This window comes from Lagopus leucura, unplaced genomic scaffold, assembly GCF_019238085.1.
Source record: "Lagopus leucura isolate 7727_CA_CO unplaced genomic scaffold, USGS_WTPT01 Super-Scaffold_100012, whole genome shotgun sequence".
Taxonomy (NCBI): Eukaryota; Metazoa; Chordata; class Aves; order Galliformes; family Phasianidae; genus Lagopus; species Lagopus leucura.
The window spans coordinates 4,206,755-4,217,191 of NW_024962267.1; positions in this window are offsets into that span (position 1 = coordinate 4,206,755).

Sequence of the window (10,437 nt, forward strand, 5' to 3'; positions counted from 1 at the left end):
AGGAGTTGACCTTCCATTAGTCTGAAGAAGAGAGGGAAGAACAAGTATGGCAGTGAGGTGTTTTTAAATGTGTCCTGAAATAATGCTTTATATTTTTTGCAATGGGCAGTTCTGGATAGAAGAGAACGAATTGTGTACTGACAAGCTTGCCTGCTGCCCTGTGACACGCAGCACCCAATGCTGGGGCAGCAGCCCTCAGCCTTATGCTGCCCGTGCCGTGCTGCTGTGCCAGCCTCTTGCAGTGGGGAAGCTGGGCTGGCAGCTGGAAGTCTGTTGTTGTCCCATTTGACTTTCAGGACTTCAGATATGTTGGACAATTTCATGTGCAGGCTGTGTGAGGGGAGAAATATTTGTGCTCTCTTGTTTTTCAGGAAATTCAGTTCCGAAGTGGGTGTCTTCAGTGGCAGAGGAGTACAATTTCCTCTGTTCTGGCATTTCATTTGTTGGGAAACAAAAATTATGCTACCTAATAACTGAACAGACCTTTGGGGGACAAAAATAACTAACACTGTTTTCCTTGTGCATACGTATCTGTGGATATGTGAAACTTTTCTGTGTTTAAAACTGGTTAGGAACCAATTATTAAAGAAAATTTAAAACAAAACATGTTTGTACCTTGTTTACGTACAAAAGCCTCTGCAAAACAGTAGAAACTAGCAGAATAAATGGATAGAAATGAGACTAGTTGGTTAAATAGTTATAGTGATATTTGAAAGAAAGGCAGTTAGCAAATGACAGTGTGCACGCAAGACTGAGGCGTGCTGTGGTGATAGCATGACATCTGTACTGTCAGGCCAGCCATGTGATGCTGTCAGTATAGGGAAGAACACTAATGGATCCACACCATCACAGGCTGGGGATGTGCTGCCCTGGGCAGACAGCTGAGGGACAGGGGAATTAAGCTCATTCAAGGCTATCCAGGAAGTCTGGCTGTTAGTTCCAGTGCTTATGTTCCAATAATTCATCTCCTGTTGTGATGCTGCTAAATTCTTCTAAATGCTCAATGCCTAAACAGCTGATGTACAACTGAATAGCTTCACATGTTTCCAGTGTTCAGTGAGTCAAACAGCATATTTAGAATAACTCCTGAAGAGTTTTGTTTCCAGCCCACAGTAGCAGGTGGGGCGGGAAGAGGAATTATCTGTGATGCACAGCAGCCAGGCTCTGGTGTCTGGTTAATAGTTTCAGTGCATAAATGCCCATTTCATGTATCTGTTCCTGGCTCACCTGCAAGAAATTGTATTGCCTTGAGGACTGTGCTGCAGTATCAACAGTCTTTGCAGCTGTATACTAAGGCTGTGTGGGCCTCATTTCAGAAAGCTCTCTTGTATAGAAGGTAGAATGTTAATGTATTTGAAACAGCTATGATTCAATGAAGGTCATATTAAAATGCTTTGTAAACTACAGTAACAATTTAGATTTTCTCTTCCTATTCCATTTAGTTGAATTTCCTGTTAACAGTGAGGAATCTGCGTTGTAACGTGTTGGTATATGATAGGTAGGATGCACTGGCTGCTGGATCAGGACCCTACGTTAGCCAGAGACAGATCTCTCATAAGTGGCTTTTATTAATAAATGCACTCAATGGTAATATTCCTGCACCTCAGCAGTGCTTTTTCTGTTTATTTGTTGCCCCTTTTTGCCCCCCACCCCCTAATATTATAGGAGTTGTCCAAGATGAGTAATCTTGAGCAATACCCTTTGTTGGTGATGCTTGGATGTCAGTAGTATTTATCTGTGGTGCAGCCTCAGGGATTGCTGTATCCACCACCCAAGGGCTTGCAAGGAATACATTAGATAATGACAAACTGCAGTGCACTGTGCTCAGAGAGCTAATGAGGTGCTTTGTTCTTCAGCATTGTTGTCTTTCATACACATCTTTCATATACAGAAATGAGGAATTCTACTGACGTGTGCATTTAAAAGGATGTGAATTTCTGATGCAAGTGTAGGTACCAGTATCTGAACCATAATGATTTCATTATGTCCTCTAGTCTGAACATCAGACTGTCTTTGGGGGAAATGGCCATTCTGAATGTAATGAATGAAATTACTGGAGGGAATTGAGGATGCCTTTTTTTAAGGGAGTGTCGCAATGATTCTATGACTAGTCGAAGGAACAAAGGTGCTAAATTCATAAAAGCACATCTGAGAATGTGCTTCTGCTTGGTGCTGGGCACCTCTATTGAGTGCTAAGGCTGCATTTCTTCAAAGTGAATGTAACCATGTGGTAAATGCACAGGAAATATAATTATAATCTTGTCCTTCTTTTTCGTGCAGTAATGAAATCTCACTGTGCCACTTTAAAGGGCTGGTAATTTCAGACTACAGCTCTGGGAATGAATGGGGAAAATGTTCATTTAAGAAAATGATGCTTCTAATATTAATAAAATGTGATATCAGCTACTGGAAAGGTTGTATGTTGTTATCTGTGTTTAAGGGTGCTATAAAGTGCTATAAAATGCACTGACGTGACCAAATTGTCTCTGCTGTTGTATAGACTCTTACTTTATGTTCACTCTTGCTGTGTCTGATCATCTTGCAGTAGTAAACAAAGTGAAATGGAAAAGTGTCTGGCTGGTGTTCTACTTCTCTTCTCTTAAAAGAAGGTTTTTGTAGGTGTTACATTTGGGATTTTTTTTTAACTGTATATATATACAGACTTGCGTATGTTGCTATGCAGTTGTGCTGAGAGGTTAAGAGCTAAAAACTGGCATAGTTTGTGACATTTTGTGATCCAACTGATTCTCGAGATTACTTAGTGTTGTGCCCAGCTAAGCCTGATGCATCTTGTTGTTTTTGCCAGAAGAGCAACACTGTTTGTAGAGATCCTGAGCTTGGGAGAATTGCCAAGGACTACTTAATAACACAACCTGGGGTTAGTCTAACAATGATCTCCAACCCCAAAGAGAAGTCTCTATAATGTAAGACTTCCTTAATTCTTTGTGTGTCAGAGTCAAACTGGGGCTCTACTTCTTACCAGATTGCTATAGATGTTGTGGGTTTATTGATTTGAAGTAGTGTATGTCCTCACCAGCCTGTTCCTTCCCCACATGATGGAAATAAGTACTTATGCACTTCACACAGTAGAGGTGTGGTAAAAGAAGAACTGCGGGTTGTCCGATGCAACTGCAGGAAATATTTTGTTTCTTCCTACTCTGCTGTTGTGGTGACTTTGACAGCAGTCTTCTTCCAGAAGGTAACTTAAATGCAGCATTAATAACGCCAGCAGTACCAATGCTAGGATGAAAGGGTGGGAGATAAGGTAAAAGATGGAGAGCAGGGGGATCTCTGCTTCTGGTAAATCTCTGCTCTGAAAATGAGCTGCAGAAGTTTTTAAGTACTTCTGTTGCACAGATTACCACAAGTGTGTCTAGAAAGTATTCCTTCTGCAAAAAAACTCAATGTGGATGCAGTAACAGGGAAGTAGGAGGAACAAGACTTCAAATTACTTGTCCTGCTGAGCTGTGGTGGGCTTCCAGACCACAGACTGATTGCTGGTGTGAATGGTTACTTGAAGGTGTCAAATAGTACTATTTCTTTTTTCCCTGGTATTTGGAAACATAGCTATAAGATCTCTTGAGATAAGTATGGATTAGATTAGCCAAATTCAGAACTTCAATCTGTGTATGCACTCCTTCCACAGCTGTGTAAACTTTGAATGTGAGATACCTGACTTCTCTATGTCAAAAGAAGTGCTAGAGCACAGCAATCAGGGCATGCAGCAGTTAGGAATGCTAACGTGCTGAGTGCAGCTAACACAACCTACAGCCTGCAACTCCGAGCACAAAATAGGTCTGATCAGTCGCAGGTCTGTGCTAACATGCAAGTAGGTCTCTAAATGTTACAGCATAGCATTTTTCCAGCCGCTCTTTCTGACAATTTCTAATCTGCTGAACTTTTTGATGTTTTTTTTTTTTTTTACACTTGGGTGCCAGCTACACAGTATTAACCTACACTGATTTTTTTTTTTTTTTTTTTGCTTGTTTATTCATTTATGGCTAAATTGAATGTCCTCTTCAGAGTATGAGTTTAAATATCATCTTAATGCACAAAAGTGTCTACGTAATTTTCCCTCTATGTCTGTCTACTGCTACACTTGTCTGCTTTAGTTGTTCATATTCTTTGAGCAGGAAAGAAAGGGATGGATTAAGTCTTCATTTTGTGATAAGTCAGTCAACCAAAGCCACTTCAGTATTTGATCTTCATGTTTTTTTCAATACCAACTTAATCTGTAGAGATGATTTCCAAGAACTGCTTTACAGACATATCTGCATATTATTTAAAAGATTCATCCATCAATCTTAAGTGGTATTAATAATCTGAGACAGGAAACTATGTAACTAACTCCTGTGGTTCTAACATACAAATGTGATGTGTAACTGATAGTTTTAGCATAGTTTTTTTAAATTGTTTTTGTGAGGCTGTTTGTTTTAAAACCACTGATGAAGTTTATCAGAAAATGGATTAGCAGTTTCTAGGTAGCATACATAAATTTGGTTTTGCTGGCGTGATTAAGATGCTCTATCACCTCTAACTCTTCCACTTCTTTTGCTCCCAGATGTGAGTTCTTGTCATACCCTTTGTTTCTTCCATCCACTGCATTTAGCTCAGCTAAAATAAAGTTTCCAGGATCAACCATATTTTGTTTCATGATTGTTCTAAAGAAAAATGGGAGTCCCCTTCGTTGCATGTTTGGGCACCTCAAATAAATGGCAGGTCAAATTTCTGATCTATTAGCTCTTTGTCTGCTGTGGTATGCACAGTAATCATGAAATATTCATGCAATTCCAGAAAAAAAATGCTTGGGAAGGGTTGGGAAGAAGGCAGCTTCTGAAATGTGACTGCAGTATTGTAGGGTCATTCAGCTCGCTGCTCCTAGATTCAAATGCAGGGCAAGCCTTTCATCTAGAGATTTTGCACAAGAATTTACTTTCAGCTGTTGGACTCATTCAGTGATTACCTAAGCAAACAGTGTGCATTTTCTTTATTCTCCAGCAGATTTTCATAAATGACTTTTTCTGTAAAGGAGTACATTTTTGTGGTACGTGGTTCTCTATGTAAACTTTTCACGGAAGTCCTAATCCAGCTTTCAATTAAATTGATTGGCAACTCCTGTTGACTTCAGTCAGAACAGCATAGTGCCTGTCTTCCTACACTTGAGGAAAGTGCTTTCAGCTGGGGAGAGCACATTTAATGGCATGTAGTTATTGCAGGGATTAGAATAAGGCTAAGTTGTATATGAGTATAAATACAAAGCTAGATATATTCAAGTTGTGGTTCTACTCAAATTTCTCATCCGGCCCCAGAGAATGAACAAATGTGTGATAAAGGAGGAGATTATCTGAATTTTAAATGCCAGGAAAAATAAGAACCTGTAATAAACATATGTGAATATTCTATTTGTTAGTATAATATCAGAATACCTTCTGTGTGCTGGTGATGCTTTCTATTCTTGTGCTTCCTTTTTGGTGTGAGAAGTAAATAAAATCCTTTCACTCTTTGAGGGTGACTTTTTCACTTGAAGTGTATGTATGTATTAGGGAAGATGAGAAGTATCTACCTTGTAATCTGGAGCAGAAAGTATTCAGGTTTGCTCCTATTTTCGAAGGGAATTTGTTTCGCACATTCAGGCTGACGCTTGTGCAAGCTTGCATCTTTTTTCCATTATGTCAGGTGAGCAAAGTATTGTGTATCATCCTTACTTCAGCACCTCATTTGTCTCTGTTAATCTGGTTCAAGGTTTTGGAAACTTTGCAAGTAAACTCCTGAGACCTTCACACTTTGTGTTTTATTGAGCAGAGTGTTGAACTCTGAGGATACTTACTGCAGTGCTTTGCAGCTCTTGCAACTGTCTAAACACGTCTGGATCTTCAAGATCCAAGAAGAGAATGACTTTCTGATTCTGACTGGAGAATCAGACTAGTCAGAAACATTGATGATAAATAAAATAGTGGAGTCATAGTGTTCCAGTTTCTACTTGGAAAATTCCCCATGTAACACTTCTTGTTAGTACTGGAAGAGTTGAGCTCCATTGTCTTCGTAATTGCCCTTGAAATAAGTGTGTGCTGGTGTGTTAGATCCTCCTATATCCTCTAGCTAAGAAGCCTGCACTAAAAACGTTGGAATAAATATTTCATAAGCAGATTTAGCAGAAAATATATTCTATGGCATATGCCATATTTAACCATCACCAGTGGCTGCTGAAGCTGATGAGTCATGGTAGAATAGCAGCCTGATCCATAAAAAATGAAATTTCCATTGGCTGCTAGCCAGTGTTTTTCTTGAACAATTTAATGCTCCACCCTGTAGCAGGATACCCTGCCCAGCAGCAGAGTCGGGAAGTGATGCATGGATTTGTTTTTTGAGTAAGAGCCCTCATGGGCATGAAAAGAAAATGCATCTAAATCCAACCACCCTGGTTCATCCTTTAGCAGATCTGACACATTCCTAAGAGCTACGATTCTTTTTTTTGTTAATCAGCATGTGCAGTCCTTTAGTCCAACACGCTACCATTGGGATGGAGGAGTCACAGGGAAGTGCAGTTGGTCTTGGGTCTAGCTACGGCACACTAAGAAATCATATGAAGTTAGACACCTCCATTTACTTGTTAGATAGCACCTGCAATATTGCTGTAATAGTTGTAGAATCATAGAATTGCTTGAGTTGAAAGGGACCTTAAAGATCACCTGGTCCAACTACCCTGCAATGAGCAGGAACACCTGCAGCTTGATCAGGTTACTCAGAGCCCATCCAGTCTGACCTTGAATGTCGCCAAGGAAGAGATTTCCACTGCAGGTGTAGGCAACCTGTTCAAGTGCTTCACCATCCTTATGGCAAAGTATGAATTAGTCCATTAACATTTCTGTGACTGTCAAAAAAGACTTGCTGCATAACTGTAGTCAGCAGATGAGTGGCATTTTTGTCTGACTCTAAGTCCTGAAGAAGTAAATACGGTGAAGGTTCAGGTATTTTGTTACGTTTATCTCAAATTTCTGCATTGCACTGAAATACTAAAGAGAACTAAAGGCCATTTGCAATATGCACTGCTTTTAGGAAACCAGTGTTGGCTGAAGAAATGATTTGTGGGATGTTTAGATGTTGCTTTTTTCTTGGGAAGAGAACGACCCCTTTCTTATGCCATCCCAGTGACCGCGTCTTGCATTAAAGCTCTGAGAATTCTGTAATATGGAAGTTAGGATATGAATTGGAAATAACCTTTTCATTGCCTGGATGTGGAAAAAATACACAGTGGACCTTGAAAAGATGATTCCTCATGTAGTTATACAAAAAGGATTTCCTTAATGAAAAAGCAGATTCAGGAGATTGTAAAAGAGCCTCTTTCATGTCTGTGACTCATGAACTGAGGTGCCAACAATACCTGTATGTTGTTTCTCTGCACAGCCTTCTGCTATCAGTGCAAAATGGAGCTCAGGTGCTGTGCAGCCCGCTGAGGTTGAAGTGCCAAATGCTGTGCTCAGTGGCACAAGGCAGCGCTGGTGGGATGCTCACTGCATTGCAGCATAGGATGTGCTGGCACTCTGTGGTACAGAGCTGGATGCATCCTTGTGCAAAACTGTCACTGTCTAGAACGACTAGTCAATGCGGTTAGGTAATGCAGTGAGTGCTAAGAAAAGGCATTGTTTGACAAATGTATCCCACAAAACCAAAATGATGTGCAGCCTGCCTTCATGTGTTACAAGGAAGTGCTACACCTCTAGAAGGAGATGGGAACACAGTTACTGATTCTTCTCATTTGTGCTTAGAATATAGAAAGTGCACAACTTGTACACTGTAGAAGATGGATTGAATACTTCCTACATTTCCCTTCCTCATCTTAGACTTTTTTTTTCCTATATGTGACTTTAAGGGATGAGAATAGATAAAATAATAAAATTGGGAATGTAAACATTTGATATTATTACTAAGTACTTAAAATCAGGTATTTGAACTGTTTTTTCTGTTGTTCAGAAGTCGGGTTGGAAATCAAAACTCAGCCCTGGAATGGCAGAAAGATGAGTAGATTTCCCAGCTTTCCCAGTGATCTGCAAATGTTTGACACCATTGAGATCTTCTCAGTTTTGCCATTTCTAAGGAAAGAGCAATGACATTGATTTCCTTGGCAAGGTGTTGTAAGGATAATGAGTGGAAAGAGCTATTAAGAGCTGAGTTTTTATTTTCAGATAAATATCGCATTCAAGTGATTTTTTTTTTTTTTTTTTTTTTTTTTTTGTCATGAAATTATCATATTTTACTTAGGAAATTTTTTCTTTCTCCCCTGAAAGATTCCTTTTTCTCTGACAGTTTTAAAAGGTATTTAATTTCAGTCGCAAGAGTACCTCTTTGTTTTTGTTTTTTAATATTTTCCTGGTGAGTTCTAGTCAGTGCATGTTCTCCTGTGCTTATGTTTTTATTTAAGAAATAACAATGGAGACAGCAGGTGTGGTGATTGATTCTGGTGACTGACTGACTGAAGTGCTGATGCGTATAGGAGGAGTTGGGGCTGCTTTTGTGAAATTGAAAATGAAAGCAAATTATAAGGGAGTGGATTTTTGTTTAGTGATTAAGACAGCTTTCTCTATGTATTGTTAGAAAATGAATTTCCTGCATAGTAGCAATTAGATTTCTTGAATTATATTATCATTCCATTCAGTTTAACATTATAGCTGTCACTTACTTAATGAGCTTTCTGTATGCAGCTCTGATACACTGAGCCTTGCTATTTCACACTGGGAAGATGAAGGAAATAAGTATTTACGTCTGGCTTTCTCTGCATGTCCAATAGTCTACACAGTAAGTTTTCAGGCCCAACTGAAGAAAGAGGCATGATCTTTAAACAGCAAAGACATCCTTTCTGCTGGCTACCGTTCTCAGCAGACATGGCTTGAGTTTAGCTGCTTTGTTACTACTTAAATATTTCCATATCCACACTGATCTATACTGAGGAATCTTTATTTTTCTTCATATATGATCAGATATAGATATGCATTTGTGTTTAACTTTTTAATGTTATGGTACATAATATGTAACAGGACATCTAATATAAAGATGTATGGATGGAATAGGAGCACCAGTCTGTGAGGCACAGTATAACAACGTATATAGTAGGGGAGGGTAAGCAGCATCCTTTCAGTGGTATGCTACCTATGCTTTCTCTTAGAAAAATGTTTGGCTACTGCTCCATAGGAGAGGTCTCAGATTTGTTGCATCTGGAGTTGTGCAGCCTTCCAGGCTGTGCCATGCCATACTGAAGAGAGGTGGGCCAGTTCCTGTGGAGCTGGAGGGAAGAGGAAATGGTGAAGGCAAATGCCCACAGGTTCCAGCTCAAAGCTGGATGGAGCCGTGTGCCACAACATGTGGGTTTGCAAGACAGCTGGGATCAGGGAACCGATTCATTGCCAGGAGAGGAAACGCTTTTGTAAAGGCTTTTTTAGTATGGAGCATGTCCAGGTTGGATGAATGCTGGTGACACTTAGAAAATTATGAACAACTGGTCAGTTTAAATTGATTTGTTAATGGGACCAGTTCAAATTGGTACAGCTGCAGCTCCTAAACTGCAGCTCAGCATGGAGCACTGTCAGGGAAATGATTCCTAGCTCCATTCTCCAGCCTCAAAAATTCCTCACAAACATGAAAGCAAATCTTTGGTCATTTTGCAATGTAGTCATTTGACAGAGGGTCACAAAAGATGTAAATATTAAGCTGAAGTGTCATTCTGTGTGAATTAAGTTACAACACCTTCATCAAAATATACAAATCCCTCAGATTTAAAACAGGTGCATCTAGAGATGCATGTATTTATATGCATTTGTAAATGAATCTTACTGTTTCTATCCACTTCAGTGGAACAGCAGTGCATTGCAGGATTTGCACATTTAGGATTTTGACTTTCTGAGCTGCTTTCCTTGAAGAAAGCACCCGGTCTCTTTATTTTATTTTTTCTTAAGTTATTTTTGCTAAAACACCAGCTTGTTGAAGTTAGCTAGGAATATCAGAGCATTTCAGCTCTGAGCTCCCGACAATAGCTTATTTCCCAGCCAACTCCAGTTCAGGCAGGATTCCGGTGTGTTTCCGGCTGTAGCAATGCCTGGCTATTTCCTTTTTGTGCTTATTAGGTCTTGCATGCTTAATAAAATTGTGCTCATTAAAGGCTCCAGTATGCACATCATGTCTCCTTCTGGCATTTTTTGTATGATCCATGGAATTTCTCTTTAGTCTGTACTCAAAGCAGAGTTGTGCTGGTTCCTGCATGTGTCCAGTTGTGTGGGTGTCTGCAGGATGGGAGCAGCCTAAATGTGGGTAGGTTCCCTCCAGTACAGAGGTGGATGCAACAGGGCACAGCTGCAGTGGGAGAGATTTCAGGAAGATTAGGCACTAATTCAGAGGCTTGGCTTGGATGCTAAAAGCAGCAGTGTCCATGCTTGAGGAAATGTACTA